This window comes from Phaenicophaeus curvirostris, chromosome Z (genome assembly GCF_032191515.1).
Source record: "Phaenicophaeus curvirostris isolate KB17595 chromosome Z, BPBGC_Pcur_1.0, whole genome shotgun sequence".
Taxonomy (NCBI): domain Eukaryota; kingdom Metazoa; phylum Chordata; class Aves; order Cuculiformes; family Cuculidae; genus Phaenicophaeus; species Phaenicophaeus curvirostris.
This window is the reverse complement of record NC_091431.1, coordinates 53,533,840-53,558,458: the sequence shown is the minus strand read 5'-3', so window position 1 is coordinate 53,558,458 and position 24,619 is coordinate 53,533,840. Positions and strand designations below refer to the sequence as shown.

The window sequence follows — 24,619 nt, the reverse complement described above, 5'->3', positions numbered from 1 at the left end:
CTTTCCTCCTCCATCTGAAATGCCGTGCCAAGTGTTCCTCAGTCAGAATTCAGGAGCTCACCCATGGTAACCAAGGAAGAGAAATACAAACAAAAAGTCACAATAAAATGTTTAAAAATAACTCTAAAACATTCCTAACCATTTCTGGAACACAGCATATACAAAATGGGTTGTGGTGTTACAAAGGTTTTCTACATACTGGTACTTGCATAACAGTCCAAAACACAGTCATGTTTATGTTCATCACTCTGTTTTAATTTTACTATTTAAAAAATAATGCAACCAAATACAGAGAAAACTTCTTTGTGTGACATAACGAAATATTTAACCAGTGCAAATTTGGGATTGTATCAAAGTTAGACAGAACAGAGTGTGTTTCTTAGCTTCTCTTTAAATTTAGTACAAAGGCATTATGCATTTAAGAAGTCATAACAATATATTTCCAAGACTTAATTACCACTGAATTATGCCAGTTTTGTGTTGATTTCACCAGCATAAATGTGGCATAATTCAGTTGTGAATCAGATCAATTCAGAAAATATTACAGTAAGACATTTTGAAAGGAAGATGTATAATTTTACATTACTAAGTATCTAAAATAAACTTTAATATATACTTGTTAAACAAAAAATTACTTACTGTGTCTTTATATCTTTCAGGCAGTTATTTTTTCTAGTAATTATTATTTAATATATTAATATATTGCAATGATGTCCGCAAGTCCCAAGTCAAATCAAGTTAAAATCCACCACTCAAGTCACTACCTGAGCATTTAATAAGCAGAAGTGCTCACCCTGGAGGCCTTTCAGTCTAGCTCTTGGAAAAGTGGAAACACATGAAATGTAATGAGCAACTATGGAAGACTATGGAAGAAGGTGCAATAAAACTTAGTTGGTCTTAAAACCTATGTATCCTCTGTTCAGATCATTGAACTCTTGAAAGGGACAAACCTAAAGGTGGGTATTTCACCAACTGTTCTTTTCATTTAGCTGCACATTGTTGCAGTATTTACTAGGGTTCCTGTTCGACTCAATGATCCGGTGGGTCTCTTCCAACCTGGTTATTCTGTGATTCTGTGATTCTGTGAAACATAGATACTTCAATGAGAGGAGTTTGGGCTTGGTATCTGCTGTGAAATTGTGCATAAAGAATTTGTTTAAACTTTCAACGGGATCAATTGCATCAAACTACTTGAAAGGCTCATTATGTAACTCTATATTTTGTACTTTGTGCACTTAATCTGTAATTATTTGGTAACTGGGATACCAACTCTGGGAATTAATGTTGCTGGGGACACTGTTGAAGCTGTAATCTAAATACTGTCTTGTTATTTATAGCAGTGTTAAATCCCTGGGATAACTCCTGGTATTTTCTTAGTTTGTATAGACAGTTGTATCTTGTCTATGTAAAGCGTCTTCAGAAGCCGTGGGTCTAGATAGCTAGTTTCAGCAGACTTTGGCTAGGCTTTTATTTTTGATGGCTAAGACGGTAAGTGAAATACCTTAGACTGAAATGTTACAACTATAGTACAATCACCATGAGAGCAATGGTTGCTATAAATTTCTCACACCCATCTATTACCAGGCTGCATTGAGCAATTTGCAGTAAACATTGTCAATGAACATTTTCACATTTAAAAAGCTGTGATAATTCACCCATAAAAGAGGTGCCCTGAAGAGTTCATGAGGGACTGCATCAGGTACATAGAGCCATTCATGTTAATTATGATAAAGATATGTTACTGAGTATTAGACAGGAATGATCAATTGTTTGTGTGAGATAAAAAAGCTAGTAATTTTATTATAGCACCAGTGTAGTGCACTTCAGTGAGAAATTCTGAATCTGTTGTCAGTGGGAGTGAAGTTCTCATACTCAGCCTTAGTCCAAAGCTGACTCATTTGATAAGAAAACTGCTTATCTGAACAAGAAGAATGGAAATGATTTAATGTTTTGGGACACACATAAATAATTTTACTTTTTAAAAATTCTGATGATTATATTTAATTTAAGTTAATTATTTAAATCTAGGCACAGGTGTGGTCTTCAAACAGGACTGTATGCTCTGTAAAGATGGAGAGAGGATTCATAGAATTCAAAGAAAGAATAAGTGAATACTATCACTTTTGTAGAAATGCATGCTCATTTTCTGTACCTGGATATAAACTGGATACAGGAACATAGAATTCCCATACACAGACAAGAAGTTTTATATGAACAGCAGTATGGTCAAATATTGGGGGCTTTTATAAATGTCATAAACAGTATGTTCTCTTGCTAAAGACTACACCTTCTTCATCTAAAACCCCATAAGAAACTAGGTGAAGCAACTAAAAGATCAAGTGGAATTACTTTCAGGGACTGGTGAGGTTTTAAAGGACATTTCACATCTAGTTGTCTCCTAAAATCAGGGGCAGGTCAGTACTAACCTGACATACAATTTTCCATTGCTGTTCCATGGTTCATTCGAAATGGCATTTTTCAGAATTTGTCCAGTTCGCCATAAACAGATTATCATACTGAAACACTGCTGCCTTGCAGTCCCAATAGAGAAGCTAGGGACCAAATGGGCAAGGAAACAAAACTACCCCTGTCCTTGGACACGTTCTCTGCAGAAACCAATCAAGGAGCATAAGGTGAGCAGCATGGACAAACCCACCCTGCTGTCAGCATTGTGCATGGTCGTGTGGCTGAGCAGAACTCCGGGCTCCAGGACTGCTAAAATGGCATATTGCATACGCAACGGGTTACCAAATACCTGCTTCAGACAACCAAGGAAATCAAACGGAAAAATGTTTCCATTAAAATACTGTTGGGATCCAACAAACCCCAGTATGGAAGTTCTGTGTCCTACAGCAAACGTGCTGGCTGCTTCTCAGGCATGCTGGTACACGGCTGTGCCACACAGCCAGCAGCTCCTGCAGTAGTATTGGATGCCAGGAATGCCACTGCATTCTGGAATTCCTGTGGAATGGTATGACTGCACATGGCATTATTTTAATTGTTGTTGTTTGCATAGACATTTAACATAACACACCCAGACATTGCGTTGGGTGGAGGTTGTTGGTTTTTCCCCTAGACCTTCGTTTACCTGGACATCCAGGAGTGTGACGCGCAATGGCATGGTGGCTGCTGGGATGCCCATGAATGTAAGGCAGCAAACGCCTGGCTGGCGGTCAGTTGTTTCGGCGATTCGGATATAAAATGTGCCATTAATACATTGAGAGCCTGAGCTGCTCACGTCCAAGGACACATTTGTCATTGCGGATTGAATGTGCCCGGGCACCTGATGTACCCTTGAAGAATCATAGAATGGGTTGGGTTGGAAGAGACTGTAAAGCCCATCCAGTTCCAATCCCCCTGCCACGCGCAGGAACACCTCCCACTGGATCAGGGTGATCAAAGCCCCATCCAACCTGGCCCTGAACACCTCCGGGTTGGGGCAGCCACAGCTTTCCTGGGCAACCTGTGCCAGGGCCTCACCGTCCTCAGAGTGAGGAAAGTCTTCCTTATGCCTAGTCTAAATCTGCCCCTCGCCAGTATATACCCGTTGCCCCTCGGCCGATCACGACAAGCCCTTGTAAACAGTCCCTCCCCAGCTTTCTTGTAGCCCCTTCAGGTTCTAGGAGGTCGCTGTAAGGTCTCCTCAGAGCCTTCTCCTCTCCAGGCTGAACAACCCCAACCCTCTCAGCCTGTCCTCGTATGGAAGGTGCTCCAGCCCTCTGATCGTCTTTGTAGCCCTCCTCTGGGCCCGTTCCAACAGCTCCATATCCTCCTCACGCTGAGGATTCCGGCGCTGGGCACAGCGCCCCAGACGAGGTCTCACACGGCAGGATCCCCTCCCCCTCCCCCTGCCCACACCTCGCGGGGCGGGCCGGGCCGCTCCCTCACAGCCGGGTGGGGGAGGGGCTGCGGGGGGGGCCGCATCGTTGCTACCCGCTCCTCCCCGCGCCCGCGCGCCCCATTCCGACACAGCCCCCCCGCCTCCCCTCATTGGCCGCCGCCGCGCGCCCGTCACCGCGCCCGCGCCTCGCGATTGGCCGCGCCAGGAGGGGGGGGGGGGGCACCTCCCCCCCCAACACACCCCGCGTCAGCGCCCGCCCCGGCCTGGGCGCGGTGTCCTCTCTCCTCCTCTCTCTCCTCCCTCTTTCCCCGCACCCTCCCCCCCGGTTCGTTCCTCACCCGCCGCCTCCCCGGAGCCGCGGGGGAAGGGCAGGTGAGGCGGGGGGCGCCGTTCGTGCCGGGCGGGGCCGCGAGGGGCCCGGCGCCTCCCCCCCTGTAGCGCCTGAGAACCCCGTCCTCGCGTCGGAAGCTGTTGCATATTTTTCTTTCCCTCCCTCCTCTCCCTCGAACGAGAAGAAGAGTCGATTGGATTTAACGCGTTCCCTTGGGGTCGGGGAAGAGTCCTGCCCGCTGGATCCGGCTTGGACGGAGGAGGTAAATTAAATGGAGAAGGCTCGGGGAGCGGCGGCAGAAAATTCCTTCCTCTGCTGAAGGGGGTGGGGAGAAGGGAAGGAGTTCGCGCTTCGTTTTGATATCCTGTTGTTGGCCTCTGTTTTTCTGTGCTTTCCTCCCTCCCCCGCTCCGTGCCCTCCCCCGCCGTCTGTATGAACGCGGTGGCTGGTTTCGTGGAGGCTGAGGGGAGAGTCTGGGGAGGCGGAAAGTTTTTAAGCTCCTCGGGCACAGAAGTTTCTTTGTTCGGCCGGAGAAGGTATTGAACCGCTCGGCTCCGCGGCTGCTTCGGCCCCCCCCCTCCTCTTCCAAAACCATCGCTGACTCCGCGAGCGTAATTAACTTCTCGGGAAATAGGAAAGTCCCGAAGGAGGTAATATCTTTTATTTAATAGAAGGGTCTTGAGGCTCGCCGCTCCTTGCGCCTGGCTTTTCTTGGTTGTCTGACACCTTGTTTTCTGGAATGTCGGTTAACGTCTGGCCGGTCTTTCTCAAAGCAGCTACTAAACTTCTTTAAAAAAATGTGCCCTCGTAGTCCCCTGTAAATGCTGTCGCAGTCTTTCCCCTCAACTGCTACCGCCACCTCTTTTCCTCCCCTCGGCCTCCTCTCTGTCGTCGAGATGACGAGTTGCACTGCATAGTTTTCAGCTTGCATAGGAGAGGTCTGTATCGCATTTTGATCCTCGCACGAGTTTATCTTAAGAACCTGCATTTAGGGAGGAAAAAAACCCCCAAAAGGCTAGCTAGTGGTCTGACTTGTGGAAAATATGTACATTTGATCCTCCGAGTTAACGTAGCCTTGTTTGATTTTGGTGACCACTTTATCATTTTTGAAAGGAGTCCGCTTTGAAGCTGTTGGTGTGCTTTGAAGCTGTTGGAAGGGAAAACTGTGCTTTAAAGTTTCGATGTTGGTGCTTGCTAAGTTATGCCAGCTAACTAGTTGAATGTAGTGAAAGCAATATTGCTCACTACAGATTCATTTCACATTCCTAGATGATGCAGTTATTGGTTAGTTCTTTAGTGAAGGTAGGCACTTTATTGGATCATATAATCATTAAGGTTGGGAAAGACCTGTAAGGTCATCCAGTCCAACTGTCCACCCAGCACCGCCATACCTGCTAAACCGTGTCACAAAGTACCATGTCTACAACCTTTTTGAACACCTCCGGGGCGGTGATATGGTGAAGTTCTCGTATTGTGCCTGTTCAGAAGGAGCTAGAAGCCGTAGTGCTAGCTTATTTACGTTTTTGTTCCTATTTATCACACTAAGAAAGCAGTATGTTGGTCAGACAGTATGCGTGCGCTTCAGTCTCTGGAGTGTCTGAGGTGTATTGGTATTTGTAAGGCTTGGACTAAGTAATTTCTATGCAAAATTTTTAACACACCTACCTTTGTAGTTCTTCAACAGCACTATGTAGTATGGTGTTTGTGGAAAATGTTATTAATCTAACTCCATCTGTTTGATATACCATGAGGAAAAATGTTAACGTTTGCCTGACTCGAAGTGATTTCTGTGGCTGATAAAAAGTAAATTATTTAGCTTTTAATTTATAGACTAACCTTTCCAGGCAACAGTAGGCGCTATTCTTAGGCGTCAGAAAGGGCTGAACAAAATAAATGGCAGTGAACTTCGGTTTCCTTATACAGTTGGTGTTTGGCAAAAAAAGCAATGAAGACTAAATAGAGTAATCCTTTTACAGAGAACAATCACTTTCCAGAGCAGTCTTTGAGTCTCAATAATGACTTGGGATACTGGGGGAGTGGTGGTGGGGTGGTGGTGGTGGTGGAATTGTTGCAAAGCATGACAAATTTAGTTGTAAACCACTGTGTTCATAATGGATGCAATTTTGTTTCTTTTAAGACCTTTGTGTTTCTCATGATGCCCTTGATATTTTTCAGTGCTGTGTAGAAGAATAGATCCTTGTATTGGAGCCACAACTTTTACGCTAGTGTTTTGTCACCATGGTAGCTATGGATAAGGCCCTTTGTAGTGATGAAAATGTAATTCAGTTCTGCTTACAGCTAATGGTTGTATCATAGAATGCCATTCATGTCATTAACATAGTTTAGGAGTTATGAAGGAGTGTATTCTTTCTCGAGATCAATGGCTTCAATTAAAATCAGTTTGACATTGATATCCATATTATGAATAAGATTATCTAAGTAGTGACATAACATGGTAGCTCAAGTTGCTTGAAACAACACTTTAATAGATAACGTGTTGATGGCTTGGGGAAGTACTCTTTTGTCCTGGCTGTTCCTTGCTCATGAATTTAATTAAGCTCAACTAAACTCTGGTGATTTTAAGTGTGCATGTTTACAATCAAAGAGTTAGAAGTTACAGCATATGGCATACTACGGAATATGATTATCATTAGGATAATTATTATATTAGTTAAAATATGAATGGATTTGTCTTATGAATAAGTTGCCCAGTAGATAACGTTCGCTATAAATGTCGTGATCTGTAAGGTATCCATTTGCACATCACATTCATACAGCGTTGATGAGGAGGTTCCATGGAGAAAATGTTATTGATTGAAAGTTGCATAGTGTTTTAGGCTGGTGTTTTAAGAAAGCAGTGTTGTGATTTGTCCTCAGTGGAATTCATTCAGAGTCTGTAGTCCCAGGAATGGAGAGCTATGCTTGGAGCATCAAAGCTAAGGGAGGGCTTGCTCGTACGTGACATTCATTATACGTAGCATGTTAGCAGTAGGTTCTAGAAACAGAGGGAATGGGAACAAATACCTCAACTCAGTTTTCCTGTAGGGGTGTAATGAATCACTGGCTGGCTGCTTTGTTTTCTTGTTTTGTTTTTGTCCTTCCTGCTCCTAAGGAAAAAGGAAAGTCTTCTAGGCAAAATGTTGTGTAAAGATCAAATGGTTGATAGGTCATCCCTTCAGCAGATTTTCCCTATGGAATAACCTAATCTGCTAAAGTAGGGTCTGACATTTACTCCACGTAGAGGAATTGCAGATCTCACCTTTTCTGAATGAGTAACCAGTTGAGTAGATGGAAAGGCTACTCATATGGATATGAAATTATAGACTGAATTGTATTCCTGTGTGAGCATATAGGTGTTGATGGCGATGGTTGATACAGGTAGTTAAATGTGAATTATCTGGAAAACGAAGATTTGGAAACATTGCTGTTTTACCTTGTTAGCTTCTGAGTGTGTAAAATGGTGTGTCAGACAACGCTTTTCACTTCAGAAGGTAATTGAAAGCATTGAAGTTCACATGTTTTATCAGTTTGTGTAGCAAGTAGTCTGTATATGCCCTTCCCCCCTCTTAGTTTTGAAAGCGCAGTGTTTGTCACAACCTATTATATTGCAAGCTTAGAGTCTTTGGAACATATAAAGTCCTGTGCATGCTTATGAGGTACAGGTTACATCTTCTACAACTTTCCAAAGTTTAACTGATTTTGAGATTTTGGCTTAATGTTTTGAATGCTTAGCTTTTTGCTAGTGTTACGGGGAACTTGTGAACAGTTTTTGGACTACTCACATGACAGACTGTGGTCTCGTTCTGGGTAAGAAGCACTTTTTTTGTTGGGAGTGGGGCTTGTCAAAGCTTCAGACATGGATTTCCTGCAGTCCTTATAATTCTGTTCATCTCTTCAGGAACAACTGTAGTGTACCACTGCAGTTTCCAGTTGTGAAGGTGGCACGCAGAGCCCACTATCAGCACAGCTGGCACCCTGTCTCCTGCTGAGTAAATATCAGTAAAAATTAGTGGCCCTGACTAACACTGCTTAGTGTACTTTAGTAATAATTAACTGTTAAGCAGTTCTGTTGAGTTTTAGGTTACAAGACGATAGGTGGTATACAGAGAAACTTGACTGCTTTAATGATAAAATGGGTATGGATTTTTTTTTGAGGCTTTTTTTTTGTGGCTTTTTTTTTGTTGTAAAAAGATTACATTGTTGAAATACTGCCTTCATTTCTGATTAAGAATATAGTGTTCATGCAGTGTGATTAAAAACGATAAAAGTTCAGATCTAAAAGTAAGCATGCTGGTTTAGGAGAGATTTATAAATCTCATCTGCTGAAGAAAAATGAAAGAGGTGAATATTGCTATGCTGGAATTGATAGTATTTTTATCATACAGTGGTCTTGGGATAATTCTGATTTTTCTACTACTCTTACTCATCAGTTACCCGTTCTTTTTTAAGATGCTTATTTTTCCGATCCCAAATTAATTTGGCATATTACTCTTGGTTTCACCTGTACTTCCCCAGAATGTGATACAGAAGCGTGATATTTCAACATTAAATTGTACCTTCCACTTTTCACAGTGTGTTGTAACTTTGAATAATTGAGAAATAAAACTAAAAAAAATATAAATGTTAATTTGGCCTAAATGTAACCAAACTGAAGTGTACTTGGAGAACATCAGCATTGTGACTAGCTTCCCTAGAGTAGTTTAAGTTGAAAAGAAGATTAATTCTTGCCATATCTGGAACTAATTTGTAGATACTTGATACTAAGTCATCATTACAAATATAAACAAAAAGTGATCTTTAAGCAGAGTCTGGGAACAATGTGGACGATCTACAGTGTCATTTTTGGGAATGGCCAGGAAAACATTAGGTAAGAAGTCTTCTATGAAACTTTGATTAAGGAAGGTGGGATAATGCTTTATGCCTTCCTCTCTTCTGTATCTGTCCAATGATTAGGCACAGTCTAGACCCTAAAGATTACTTGTATTAGTAAGGGCAACTTTTGTCCCCGTAAGAGCAAAGCTACAAGAACAAAGCTACCAGAAAGATGTTAAGCAATTCCGAAATGCACAACTTTGTTCATAGTTTATCAGTTTTTAAATATCCAGTATTATGCACCCTTGCATCATTTGTAAGTAGAACTATGATTTCACAAACTTGGGTTTCATGCTGTTGTACAATTGAATTTTGCAAGTGTAAGGCTATATTATACACGCAAAATAAAACAATTGCTAAAAGCAAACATTCTTTAAGATTCCTTTATTTAAATGAGAATAATAACTGGAGGAAACTGCAGATCAGTATCTCAGAATGAGCAGTTCAGACTTCACTGGTTGCATGAGCTCCCTTTCCAAAGAAAAAAGCACACTGGATTATATAGTTCACTATGTACAGTGCTGTGCTTCATGGCTTGTAGACTCCCTCGTAATGGTTGGCTGGGGTGTTATGAGCAGAGGTATGCAGATAGACATGGTCCACATAGTGAATAGTCTGGTTATTTTGAACTTCTTGCACTGGGAAAGACTGCAGCTATTTGAGTAGAATTTCCTTTCTAGGAACAAAGAGGAAGGAAATACTTGTTTCAGGAGCGTTGAGTTCTGTGTTCTCTTGAATTTAAAGTTGCGCTTCTGAAGTAAAGGGTAGGGATATAGTTGTCTTCCTTTAAACTCCTAGTGCTCAGTGGCTACTTTTTGTGTCAGTTGCCTGGATCTAGCTTTAGGTGTAGAAGAAACTCTGAAGTGGTTGGAAGTGTTATTAAATGTCATAAATACTTGAAATTAAACACTTATAATTCAGAATGGGTGGCACTGCCTTCTGAAGTGGCCAGGGCCTTATTTTCCTTGGTGGGGAAAGCTGCAACGTTAATAACTAAGTTCATAATATTTGAAGTTCTGTTATTACGTTTAGGGTAGCTGCAGAAGGATGATCTTGGTGTCTGAAGTGCTGTGCTTTGAGTTTTATTGCTGCCTTTGGAAGCTTCTCATTGGTTTTCTACTCTAGTTGGCATCATAAGTCCCTGTAGCAGCTGCGGAGAGGGCTCTATCTTCCCGAACAGTTGTGGAAGAAGAGTTTCATGTCCTTCCTTAGTCCACTGTTCCATAGTGTGGGGTCTAAGTTTAGTGTAGCTGCAGAAATTTTCTTCAGCCCTCCTTGTCCTTGGAGTTTTTCAGTACATATCTTCCAAAACTTCTAGTCCTCCTGAGAAGGAGAGGTCATAGATGCTTGGGGCTGAATCAGTACATCTGAACAGATGTCTGAAATGCAGTGCCAGATGCCTGTGGATGTCAATTGCAGATTCAGTCATCCAAAGACTGTGGATGACATCTTGAATGTTTGGATGGTGGAAGGCATTTCCAGGCTCATCGGGAAGACTTCTGGTAGGCTCCTAAAAAACTTTTTCACAACTGCTGCTTTTCCCCCAGCACGTGGCTGTGTCATCCTGGCATTAATCTCCTTGAGAGAAGAAATGGTAGTTTACAAGGTCAACCCAATTATCAGCAATTTGATCAAATTACTGCAGGTCTTCCGTCTTTGCTTATAGGTAAAGTTGAGGAGAGGTTTCTGTTTGAAACTGAATATCAGAAAACTCTTAAATAATGATACTGATGCAATTAAGAGGGTCCCCCCCACCCCCGGAATTGTTATGCTTAATAATCTGCACATACTTATGCATGCTTGTTGTTAAAACAAATGAAGAAACTTGGCTGCAGAAGTATTTACAAGGCTGAGGCTTGTATTTTCAGTAAAAGTAAACTGGAAGTATGGCAGTACAGCAGTCTAAATCTTTCATGACTTAAATACTGTAAATATTCACTTTCTGTGCTCATGCTACGCAGTGTAATATGCAAGCGTTGAGTTTACTTATTTTCCACTTCTGCCAGTGATGTAGGTAGGTATACCCAAAGGAGGAGGTGAATGTGCAGACAGCTGGAGATGTCCACTGATACCCTGTTGCTGGTATGTTTGCTTGCAATGGCAAATTAGTGGGTAGCGAATGTCAGCTTGGTAGTTAGCTCCTTTCAGGAGAACATGCTCATTTTGGGTTACTTCTGGTCACATAATCATATGTGATGTTAACTGTGGAACTGCGGATCATTTGATTTCTGAGGTGTTCCATGTTGGTTTGGGGGTTGGCACTAAACTTCATCACTGAGGGATGAAATTCTAAAGTTCTCGTCTTTCAGATTTCAGCATTTATACCATTCATTTCATTTAGTGAACTCAAAAAAGGTGATATATTTTAAGTAATTAATGAATTCTTTAATAGATCTTCTTTTGGGACAGGCACAGGGAATTGAGTGTGGAATGCTAGAAAATAACCTAGAGTTTTACTTTAAGGTTGCTCTTTTTGGTTCACATATGGATGTTGGGAAATTATTAAAAACAAGGTAACAATGAAGTTAAGGATTCACCTCTAAGTAGGGAGAGGAGAAAAAGATGGTTAGACTTGTGCCGTCCATCCTTTCTGGGAATATGACAGGAAAGGGAAATCAGTTGGAACTCTGCATTTTGCAGGCCATCTGGCACTTATTCTGCTGGATAAGATCAGAAATGCTGATATGGGGTGGGGAGAAGCTATCAGCTTTACTGTTTTACTATACTATTGCTTAACTCTAGTGCATTGTATTTGGTTATTTTTCTAGGAGACTTTTTTTTTTTTCTGAACAGTTTTTTTTTAGAGGAGGGAACTTTGTGTGGCTCTAAGAAAATCTTGTTCTTCCAGTGTCTTATTCCTAAGCTAGGTTTTAATTTTAATGCTTTGGGTCCAGTACCAGAGATTTCATCTACATAAATGAAAACATAAACAATACAAGTACAAGAAAAGCAAGACAGACTTCAGATATATTTTAATAGACATAGGTGAGAATAATTTACTCTTCTGCTTGTGTTTATCTGTGCGAGGCCCTTCATTTTTCAAGGAGCACTTCTTTTGTCTTATTTTAATCAAGCAAACCAGGAGTAGTGCTGAGGATCATGGCATTCCAGTGTGCTTTTTGCAATGCTGGACTTACTAGAGAATGACAGCGGAGCAGGCAAACGTTTGTGTGGGATTTTCTTGTGGGAAATCTATGGGATCTGTGGGAGAGGTCTTATCATGATTTCAAATGTCCTGTAGTCTTTCATGACGTCAGTGTTTCTGAGTCAGTTTTGCTGCAGCAGACTGTGATGCCTCAAGGGAAAGATTATGGCCCTCTCAGTGGAGCAGGTTAAAAGAAGGTGTTATGGGGTGAGAGACAAACATGTCTTTAATCAGTGACTTTTTTTCTTATCCTTTTTCTTGCTTCTCTTCTCCCTCCACTTAAACCAACTGATCAAGAACCAAAAAATTGTTCCTTAAACTTCTAAAAATGGTGCTTTCTTTCCCTTGTCTGTCCCAGATGGAATGAGTCCCTATCTCTTTCCACTGAATTCAAATATGTACTTGCTCATTTTAGTTCTATAGATTACCCACCATTCCATTTGTGTTAAAACATGGCAAAATTTTAAATTTCAGCTTCATAGTATGAAATACCTATGGAGGAATAAACTTCACTCAAAATCAGAATGTTACTTGTTTCCCCCAAATTTGTATTAACTTGTTTTTAGTCTTGAGAAGTCTGAAGGGAAGTATGCACTGGACAATTCATATTATTTGAAATCACGCTTATTAAATTTTCTAAAATTCATGCATTGTGGTATTCATCTCCACTTTCCTATTGTGAGAAAAATAGTACGACACATTAGGAGCAAATCAGAATGGCACTGTCCCGCTTCTTACTTAAATAGTGCCAAAGCAGTATTGTACCTCTTTCTTTCTCTTGCTAGAAAGCATAGGATGCTAGAAGTTAAATAACACCTTAGGCTGAGTTATTATTAAATTAACTTTGCATTCAGTTTTGAGGCTATAATTTGCACTGTGATGGGAGAGAACAATCTTAGTTCTATATAAGCCTCCTGTCACATGAAAAACTTGTTTTTGACTTTGGATAATGAAATACTATCTATGTTCAAAAGAGAAAAGTCAATATATTAGTCCAAACTCTAAGTAACTTTGTTTTGAGCAGTAAACTATCATTCTTCCATATATGAAAAGGCAAAAAAACCCCTTTGGAAACCATTCAAGAATAGCTTTCAATTAATTTTATAATAACAGTTGCTTTATCTGATCTCTAAAATGCCTGATGTAGTAAAATAAAAGTAACATAACACCTCTTATTTTTTCTTTCCCCATCATCTGTTGGCTTAGAGGAACACAACACTAAGTAAAGAGAAAAATAATTTAGTACAAAAAGTATTAGCTTAAATGCTCCATTACTGTGTTGAGAGTGAAAAGAGATTCCGAATTTGAAAAAAGAAAACGCACATTGTGAGAGCAGAGCTGAATAAATAGAGAACAAGAATAACAGTGCTTATCCAGTTGGGAGACATGAAGAGTCTTGTAGTTAGAATCACAGTTAATGCAAAGAAGAGTTAATTCTTGTGCGTCACAATTGCAAGCAATTAATTGTAGTGGATAAGGATTTCTGTATTAATTGTAAAATATATGTAGAGGGAAAAATTCAGTAACAAATCAGGGATTTCTTTATTTACCTAGGGTGGTAATTCTTGGAAGTGTTGAATAATGCTGAGCTAATGTGTGTCATAATTATTCTATAAGCTCAAGGGAGAAGATGCTTAGAATCTGGAAAAACCTTTTTTTTCCCTTTACCGTTTGCTTTTTATAAAAACAGTGGCTACTCCTTATTGTAGCAGTGATAAAAGCATATTAAAATAATTTTTTTCTTAAAGCTGCATTTTAAATAAAAGCTTACTGGTTTAGAACTGCATTTTATACTAAAAAAATGTAAAAGCAAAAACCAAACTGGCTTGTTGACGTGTGCAACACAAGACAGAAGCAGAAGTGTTCTTCAAGGATATATTATTCTAAAGTGAAATGGAAATCGAGTTGTATATGCTGTTTCTCTGAGTAGAGACTTTTGTTAGGGTGCTGCAGAGTGTTTTATGTGTCAGGGTGCGTCTTAATGTGTACTTTTTCGTAAGGTGTAAATTTTTGAAATATAACCATCCTAAAATGAATACACACATCCACATGCACTCCTCTTTTCAAACTCTGATCTGTGAATTTTTTTTTTTTACGTGGACTGAATTGTTTAAGCTGTCTAGATTTGATGCAGCAGTTCTTCTGGGCAGTTTATGCATCTTATTAGCTAGAGGATTTTGAGTGTGGTTCCTTGGTTCCTCCTCTGACGTACTTGAATTCTGCTTGCTTTCTGTCTGTCTCTCATATTGTTTTGGGCCTGCTGCATTCTTCTGACCATCCTAATTTTACCTAGGAACTCTTGACAATTAGTTTTTTGTGGGAGTGCATGTAAAGCGAGGCATCAGGGGCTGTTTTGTGTGAATGCGCAGACCACGAAATCTAGAAAGCAAAATAATTAACCACTAATCTTCTGATAAGAAAAGATTTCCCCCCCCCCCCCCCCCCCGCCCTTCCCCTTTCGTTTTTGATGAACTGTTAATGTATTGCAGATTGCCTGAATTTATCTGCAGGCAATGGTATGGAGAGTCTGGATAATAGATGAGAATTTTCTTATATATTGAAATACTGCATATTTAGAGCAGTGCAGCTTGCTTGTTTAAAAACCTTTGGTGTCTGCTGCAGATGGCTGCATAGTCTAAGGAGTGGCTTCCTGGCTGCATTGTAAATGAAATGCCAAACACAATGCGAGCAGTTTTGTTCTGGAATGCCAAAATTCATTGAATCTGTTCAGGAAGCAACATATGTCAGATGAATAAAAATACCACGCTCAGGCGAAACAGAATGTGACAGTTAATATTTATCAGATCTGGTTTCTTTCTTGAATTAAGGGGTTAAAAATGACTTCTTGTGTTAAGGATAGTATTTAAATACCAATTGCTGACTTACACTTTCAGCATTTTCAATACCTTTTGTTTTCTCTTACCCCGTTTTATTTTTTTTTCTTTTGATTAATGTATTCCGTAGTGGAAATTGAAACAAGGAGGCCTTCAATAGGGGTGCTGTGTAGGAAAAAGAGGATTATGTTTTCCTTCTTGGTTATCTAAGCCAGTGCACAATATATGTTTTTTGGGGGAATTTTTTTGTTTGGCTTTGGTATGGGGGTTGTGGGTTTTTTGTTGGTTTTTTTTTTTTTTTGCTTTGTTTCCCTCTTTGTAAGTCTGGTAGCTGATGTTTCTTTAAATCCTTATAAACATTATATGTGATTCCATGATACTGCAGGTAGGAAACCAGGGTTCATGTAAATAAAAATGATCAGTGGAGGATGTTGTTTCTGCCCATACTCAAATTCCAGCAAGTTGTCAAGATAGGAAGTGTTAACATTTACAAGTAATAGCTCTGAATATTGCAGAATTTTATTATGATAAAGAAACAAGCCTACGGCAGAGCATGTTTTGTTGCATGTTACTTCCTTGTTTGCAAAGGAGGTGGGTAGTCACTTTAATTCCTCCTAGTTGGAAGGCAAAGATACTAAAACTGCACTGGCAGAAAAATACACATCTCTTTAGAAGCTGTACTTCTATCTGATCAGTTTCTAACTAGTACTTTGCATAGATTTTTCTTACCTGATATAATTTGAAAGCCTTGATTTTGTAGCTCTCTTAGACCCAGGGGAATTTAATATGTATCTTTAAAGCAATTTTTCTGGTGCTTTCTGGATGTTGTTTTTCTTGTTTGTTTTTCTCTTCCATAACTGTGATTCGACATAATAGTTAAAAATTAACCTTAGTGAATTGTCTTACGTAAGGTGCTTGGTGTTGCTCTGTCTTGTATAAGAAGTGATAGGTCCCTGAAAGAAGAGAGGGAGTGAGGACAAATGTTTTCTTTTCCTAGCTGTGGAAGGCATGGGTTTATTTAAATCAAGTATTTTATAATAAAGGAGCTTCATCTGAAGCCTGGCTGTAGTAGAGGCCAGAATTATCGTGATTTCTTTGTGCTTTTTTGGGAATACTAGGAGCTCACGTGTGAAACAGAGTGAAAGTTTAATGTGTTCTTGTCTCCTGAATTAAAAGAGGGGATGCTGTTTCTTCTTTTTGTGTTTTAAATTCTACCCTTCCTGCTCCCTGAACTTTTTAACTGTCCTATCCTAATGATACCACCAAGTGAGAATGGGCTCATTGGCTGAGAGATGAGGCAAATGGTCGAAAACAGCTTCTGGAGTTGCTTATTTGTGTCTATGGCCACATCAGCAGGGTTCTTGTTTGCCTTTGTATTTGTTCTGACAGGCCACCTGGTTTCCTCAGTTGTGATGTGCATTAGTTTGTCTGATCTCAGCCTTCTTTGGGATAGCTCTGGGGCAGTCTGGAGAAAAAATGGGAGAGGGTACGCGGGAATTGTCATCTTCCTTGGCATTTGTTATTTTGTGAAGCATAGGGTCTGTCTTCATTCTGGAGACCAAATTTTTTTTCATGAATGAGTAGTGGTCCTCCTAGCCAAAGGGAGGCCTGACCTACTCAAGCACAATTCTTTCCCGTGTTTCTTCTCACCTCCCAGATACTAGTGTCTTCAGCACTGTTCTGCAGCAATTGAATTGCAGGAAGTACCAGAAATAGTAACACAAATAAATGTACTATCAGGTCTGTGTTTTCCTTCTGTCCTTTTGTGTTTTTGGAATGTGCTTCCACTGCACAACATCTAGTACCTATGGGTGTCCCCTCCCCTCCTCCTTCCACCTTAGAGATATCTGTTATTTCTCTAGAGTCTGGCCTGGTTTGCTGACATTTTCAGGGTGAACTGTCTAGTTGAAAAGTTATTATCAGTTCTGTCTTTGTCATCACTAGTAACCATAATCCATTTCCAAATTAACTTGGAAATGAATTCACACATCTGTGTTAAGGTTGGACTTGCTACTATCGTAGTGTTAATCCAATTCCACAAAACTTAATCTTAGTAGAAGGTTAATTTTTGCTGTTCAGAAGCTGCAAATGGTGGCAGATTGCAGCATACTTGGAACCGTTTTGTTGGTTTTTTTCCTCACTGTTTGACCAAGTTAAACTCTCATCAAAGTTCTTGCCGTTTCAGGTTTTTGTAGGTAAGTGAGGCTGTGGAGTCCACTGAAATTATTTTCCCTCTTTGAAGTTAATTCTGAATACTCTGCCAATGTCTTTCTCTGCTGTTGATAGCATTGTAGAACCGACTTGGGTTTATCTAGTACCTCTCTTGTTACCCCTCTATTAAAAAGTGGTCTTAATTCACTTTCTCTTATTTTACAAATTAATTCTAATCTGTGTGATTTAATTGACCGTGACACATAATTGCTATGACTTTTAAAAGTATACTGGCTGTTATGCTTTGTTTCATCCTTTCTTGTGGATTCTTCCTGAATGTGTCCCTTCTTCTTTGGTTTTCCAAGACACTGGGAGCAGAGCAGTGGAAGGTCTTTCTAAAACAAGAAAGCAACCCTGTTTTTATTTCGTCCTGTCAAGATATACTGCTAGGTGTGTTTTTCAGCTGTGTGATGTGGGTGGCTTTTAGTTAGTGAATTAATAAGAAGGTCAGTAGAAGAGGAATTTGGATTAGAATGTTTTGTGCACTGCAGAGAGACTGATTTCATCCATAGCAATTATTAGACTTGCTTTATGTCCAAACACCTAGGGGTTAACAGACGCTGTCCCTACCATATGGACATTGTATGTGAGAAATCATCTTTAAGATCACAAGTAGGGTGCATCCTGTTCTAAGTAATAGGCATCATCTGCCATAAAGTGGCAGCTTCTGATGCAGTATGAAGTTTGAGGTTCATCTTTTCCATCCTCAGTGACTTCCAAAGAGCACTGAGACGTTGAAACACTCATCTAGATTGGTGGCCTTGTTGTGTGTCTCAGGTCTCAGTTGTTTTCTTTTTACGCATTTAGTTGTTATTCAGGGTTTGAATTAGAGGTTGATATTCATTGACTATTTTTCTACAATTAAAAAAAAAATACTGCAGTTAGCCCCAACTGAAATTGTTCTCACTTTTTGCTGAGGCACGTTGTTGTATTGATCACTTCAGAATTTAAGAAATCTACCAGTCTGTTTTGTATACTTTAGTCCCATTCCCTCAAGTCTTTTATAAATGTAAAGCATTACTTTGTAGGCAATTAGATGACTTTGTTGCAAAAACGTGAGCAGCTCTTGGTGAGCAAGTATATCTTCTAGTTAAGAAGACCACATCCTGTAAATATTTCTTTAAGTTCTGAACTCAGAATGTAGAACACAAACTGCTGACATAGTCACTGCCTGGACCGTAACTATTTACTGGCCTGAGTGTCTTCACCTCTTCTTGGTTGCCTGGAGGTATTTGGCATAGTTAATATTTTTAAAAATTATTTCCTCCTCTCTTCTTCTTGTCTTCACTAGTTTTTCTTTCAGAAAAGAGACCCACTGAAACTGTGAGACCAAGGCAGACTAAGTTATAAAATGTGACTCATAGGAATGAATTTTGCTTCTGGAACATGCTGTTGTGAGCATTAAATTATGTTTGCTTATGTTTTTTGATACTAAGAGAAAAATATCAATAATAATAAAGTTATCACCTCTACTTTGAAAGGAGTTTTCATTTAGAAATCCTGTGACCGAATGTACAGTCTTATATTTTGCTGCATCTGCTCTGACAGTGGGTCAGTGGGTTGTTTAGCTATTTAATATAATTAGGAAAAATCTGCCCTGATACCTTGCAGGGTTAGGCTTTTTGAGTCAGTTACTGATTGGACTATGGTGTGATTATGCAAACTCTAGTTGTATTAAAAGGCAAGTGTAAGAGGAAATTGGGGCTTGTGCTTTCTGTAGCAGTCTCTAGGTTGATTTAAGCACAACAGGAATTTACTTTCCTTTTGAGTTCCAGTTGCTGGTTTGGAGTAGTTTTTCACTTCATCATAGTAAATGGGGATGTTGCCCCTTTATTCGTCACTGATTTGATCCTCAATAATCCTCCATAAAAGTCAGAAGTGCAGTTAAAAACTGCGATACTTAGCCAGCTATATCTTTTTTTTTTTTTTGGCACGTTTAAAGTGTACCACTCCCTATCTTTCTTGCTTTTTTGCCATATGCAGTTTGACTTCTCATCCTTCTGAGCAGGCTAGGGATTTCATGCCTGTCTATAAAATAGTTTGCAATTGCTGCAGGGGTGGGAAATAACCAGCTGTGGTAATAATTGAAACTAGAAAAGGAAAAGAAGCATTGAAGTCTCTTTTTTTTTTTTTTTTTTTTTTCCTGGAAGCTGCCTTCCAGAGCACTTGCTCTTGAGACTTTTGTATTTAGTTTCTAATTCCTAGGGATTTCTTGTGGCTTTATATTTTTCATTGTCTGTTGGTTGAATTATATCGGTCAACAGTATTTGAATGAGGGATGCTCTGCTTTCAGACAAGACCCCAAGACTAGTGTGACTGGAGACCTGGCAGGTAATGCGCAGTCAGCATGATTAGTGAACAAGTTCATATGTTATGGATTATTGCTGGTGCAGTGATCCACTTATATTATCAGTGACTCACATTTCTGAGATGCCATTACTTTATTTGACTATTTTCTTTCAGAAGGTCCGTGTAGAACCACTTTCAGTCATGGAGGGATGAAAGGTGCAGTGAAATTAGGAGCTGGGAGATGATAAAATAGAAGGCATTTAGGTTTGTGATGCTAAAATCTTGTGGGAAGTTTGCCTCCCAAATGGGAATGTTCTGCATGACTGTGGCATGGGGCCATGTATGCTACAGTAGTATCCCTTGTGTGTCCTGTGCTCATCAAGTGCAGGTGACAAAGCTGCTCATTTTTTCTCTCTTTTCTCCCAGAAGGGCCAAGCCAGTAGGGAGGAGGTGATATTGATGGGTATGAGGTAAAGGGAAACAGGTTTTCTTATGTTGGTACTAGCTTTTTAAGACCCTTTGATACTGTACTCATCTCTGCTGCTTTGAAGAGACTGGAGTGAAGTGATGTGAAAAACTGCTAGTGAGTTTGTTCCCTCTTTAACAGAAAGGGGAAAAAGTATTGTGGTTCCTGTAGTCTCAAATGAAATTCGTTTCTTGAAATCTGAGTACGTTGCTATTTGTGCAATGCGTATCTTGGAGCCACTGCATGAGAAATGTTTAAGTTGAGTAGTGCCGCCTTTTTCAGTGGCACTAGTGTTAGCAACAGTTACTTCTGCAAGAGAAGCCTTTCTGTGTTACCTGATAATTGTAGTAGCAGCTTGTGGGATGCATAGTTCTGAAAACATCCTTAAGCAGGTAAGAAGCTGTTTCTCATTGCAATAGCTGTCTATTTGCCTGTCCTACTCTTTAATCTGCAAAATAACTTCGTATCTTCTGGTCAATTATTATGTATTTCATGTAGCACATCAGAGGAGATAGTGATTTGCTGGAAGGTAATTTCTTTCCTAGGGTGCAAGGATGGAAACAAAGCTCAAGAAAGTATATTAAGTCCTAAATTATTTTTCATGGTATATTAGAGAAGATAACTGATGTGTTAGTTTTTCTTTCAAATTGTGCAGTACAAATATTAACCTGTTCAGGATATGGAGATACTGAGTTTTTTCCTTAAGGTATTTTCCATATGGTGATCTTCTGTGAACTTCGGAAGGAGTACTGTGATTATATCAAATTCTCTGGACTGCAAAATTTGGTTTCATAGGATAAAATGTGGTGCAGGTTTGTTTATTTTTTTCCTTCCACCACTCCTAGAATCAGAATGTACTAGGATGCATCAATGCATTCACAGTCTGGTTAGAAATTAAACAATGAAGGTCTGTGGACCTTGCAAATGAACATGAAACAGTCATCTGTTTTTTCATGTTTCCTTCATGTATTCTTTGTGAGAGTCTGTAAATAAGAATCTTGAGCATAGTGTATTTGAAACACCCTAAGGTTCAGAATCATGTCTGTCCTTTTTTGGCATAACTTCATGTTTGTATTCATCTCTCTCCTTCCAAGTGAGTATTTGAAATATTATAAACCACATTCACTTCTGGTTTCAAAATTATTTTTCTACTGAGTGTTTTCCTGTTAAAACATGAAGTAAGTTTTTATTTTTATTATTGATGCTGTAGATAGTCTTGTTTTTTTGGGGAGGAGTGAGAGAGACTTGAGAGACTGGAGTCCAGTTTTAGTGCATCTGTCATGTCTTAAAACACTGGGCAGAAAAGGTTCATGAAAGATAAATGTGTAGGTATTTGTACTTCTGTTTGTTCTGCTGTGTGATTAGAATACAAGTTGGACACTGCTTTTTAGGAATATGTATTATATTTATCTATGTTGAAGTAAGAGGGAAGATGGATATTTAAGATCCTCAATTTTAAGATCCAGAATAGAAATGACTGTCTCTCTGAAAATCATAAGTTTTCTGGTATCAGTCCTGATACTTGCATATAAACTGCAAGTCTCGCATGTTGATATCATAGCTAGTAGTGAAGCTGAGCATAATGTTATTAACAAACACGGCTAAGAAGGGTTCCCTTACTCCTCTCCCCTTCCTCTCCTCTCCCCTTCCTCTCCTCTCCCCTTCCTCTCCTCTCCCCTTCCTCTCCTCTCCCCTTCCTCTCCTCTCCCCTTCCTCTCCTCTCCCCTTCCTCTCCTCTCCCCTTCCTCTCCTCTCCCCTTCCTCTCCTCTCCCCTTCCTCTCCTCTCCCCTTCCTCTCCTCTCCCCTTCCTCTCCTCTCCCCTTCCTCTCCTCTCCCCTTCCTCTCCTCTCCCCTTCCTCTCCTCTCCCCTTCCTCTCCTCTCCCCTTCCTCTCCTCTCCCCTTCCTCTCCTCTCCCCTTCCTCTCCTCTCCCCTTCCTCTCCTCTCCCCTTCCTCTCCTCTCCCCTTCCTCTCCTCTCCCCTTCCTCTCCTCTCCCCTTCCTCTCCTCTCCCCTTCCTCTCCTCTCCCCTTCCTCTCCTCTCCCCTTCCTCTCCTCTCCCCTTCCTCTCCTCTCCCCTTCCTCTCCTCTCCCCTTCCTCTCCTCTCCCCTTCCTCTCCTCTCCCCTTCCTCTCCTCTCCCCTTCCTCTCCTCTCCCCTTCCTCTCCTCTCCCCTTCCTCTCCTCTCCCCTTCCTCTCCTCTCCCCTTCCTCTCCTCTCCCCTTCCTCTCCTCTCCCCTTCCTCTCCTCTCCCCTTCCTCTCCTCTCCCCTTCCTCTCCTCTCCCCTTCCTCTCCTCTCCCCTTCCTCTCCTTCATAAGTTCATATTTTTCTCTTGCTTTTCCCTTATTTTGGAATATGTATTTAGCTAAGCTGTGTTTAAAAGAAATCTAAATATCCTTTTTCATGGTAGATGAAGAAAATGGAAAGGATATAATCGTGTAGCAGTAGTTGAATTTTTTTTGTGTTCCTTCTGAAAGCAAAACGCAATACATAGATCTACTGATGCCTTAGAAATGACTAATGAATATCTCAAGCAGTCCTTTTGATCCTCTTAAAACTTGATTAATGCGATATTTCTAATAAATTTTGCTTCTTTAAATGATTGTTTTCATTGCTGACTGCTATCATTGCTGAGATAGTGGTGTGATGATGCCTCTTGGTTTTGTGTGGAATTTGTAATTAAATGTCCATTATAATGTTCTATCTGGGGTCTTCCTCCAGTAAGTCTACTCAAAGTGATAGATGGCCTTGGTTTATAATGTAATATTACTACTGACTTGAGCATGGGCTCTAGGATTCATTCTTTAAACCCTGCAGTGCTTGATAGCAGTACTAACCCCACCTTCTTTTTTTGCAATAGCCAAACAAAACTTCGTATGGATAGGCAGCCCCTGGTCTTTCATGTGGTAGAATTACTAAAAAAAAGACAGATAATGGTAACAGAGGGTCAGAAACCGAACACTGTGAAATAATTTTCTTTTTTTCTGAGATACAGCATGGTTTTCACCAGTGTGGTAGTGGTGTAAAGTTCAACTTGATCGTTCTCATGTTTGGCTTTGCAGACACAAAAATGCCCGTTCTCTGTCAGATGTTGTCTGCAAGGGATGATTTTATGCGTTCAACAGCACAAATCTGTCTAGTTCTGAAAAGTCCTGTTTATTGATAACTGTTCTGAAATTAGTTTATAACTGAAGTGGAATATGGGTGCTTTTTTGTACAGTGGCCTACCCATCAGGGCTTTGAGCTGGAATTGTTTCTTGGTGTTAGTTAAGGTAGCATGGGCTTTAATTAAAAAAATAAGACTGTGATAATCAAAGAGCTGTAGCCTTAGCTCTACTTAATTTCTAAATTATCATGTTGTGGGAAAAACTTGTATTAGGAGAAGTGGTGCCAGAATCAATCATAGAATCACAGAATACTAGGCTGGAAGGGACTTGAAGGATTATCTGATCCAATATTTCTTGGCAAAAGCACGATGCAGACAGAATAGCCTGTCAGCCTGTCCAGCCGAATCTTAAATGTCCTGTGTTGGTGAAGATCTTTGCCAAAGCAAAAGATCTTTCTGCTGAAGATATGTAAAATTTCCTTACTCCTCCACAGCCCTTAATATTTGGGGTCTAGCTTAACACTGATGACTTGTAGCATGTTTGCCAGGGTAGTATTCTTTTTTTATTGAGATAAAAAGAAGTCCTAAGTTTTTTACTTAGTTGCAAGAAGTTGTTAGTGGTTGTGGGAAATACATTGTAGTTGCTAGTGAAGTTAAAGCAATGTAGGGGGAGTGAACGGAGGGTTGGAGAGTTCCAATCCTTTTTTGCAGTCCTAAGGTAATGGTTAGATAATCATCATTTATGTAGTGATCTGTGCAATTGTCTGTTGTTCATATAGCCCTACAGTTAGTGTCTATTTGCCTTGTTACCTGGGATGTAGTGGAAGGGTCAGTGATTGAAGCAGTAATGGAGGATACAATAAAATTCAAGACTTGCCAGAAGTAATCACAAATTCAGTCATGTAGTCGGGAGGAGGCAGCATGTTCACTAGTCCATTTTCTGTCTGCAATGATACCACTTAAAGCTCAAATTGAACTGAAAGCTTAACCTTCTGTGTAGACTGAAAGACAAGGGAGGAGGAAGTTATTCAGCTCCTGTTAGTTAAGAGCCAAGAAAGCTGTTTCATCTTTACGTCATAGAGCAGCAGTTCGTAAATAGGGTGTGTGAAGGGAGTTGCTGGCCAGATCTAAACTCTATTTAATACGATACTTACGTTAGTATTTTTAGTCATACAAAAATTTTGGCTGTGGGTGGGAAAGCAGTAGGAAAATTTAAGAAGGAAAGTTCCAGAGCCACCACCATAAGGGACACCAACCAGTTTTTTTTTTATTCCCGAGTGAGCCAGGAAAGTAGCAGTATAGTCATCAACCCTGGCATCCTTCAGAGTTCCTAGCTGTGCTGGCCATGGCACCATGGGGAGCTGATACCAGTAGTGTTTTGGAAAAGGTAGCTGAGATGTTAAACAATTGTGTTAATGTGGTGATTTTAGAATTAGCCAAGTCTCAGAGTGCTGTGGAAGTGGCAGAAAGTTACTGTAATGATAATTATGTTGCTGTTCTTTGCCTTGGTAACTTTAATACTC

At 40.2% G+C, this 24,619-nt stretch overlaps 1 protein-coding gene across 3 annotated transcripts in view; it reads left to right on the top strand.

Moving 5' to 3' along the window:
- The first annotated feature begins 4,186 nt into the window (after nt 1-4,186).
- The window catches only part of ERBIN (erbb2 interacting protein), a 117,786-nt gene continuing 97,353 nt past the window's right edge, over nt 4,187-24,619 (top strand). For 2 of the 3 annotated variants that reach the window (XM_069879847.1, XM_069879848.1), the window contains exon 1: nt 4,363-4,434. The gene's annotated coding sequence lies outside the window, so the exon portion shown is untranslated. Of the gene's footprint in view, nt 4,435-24,619 lie in introns of all 3 variants that reach the window. The other variant, XM_069879849.1, reaches the window with a different exon arrangement.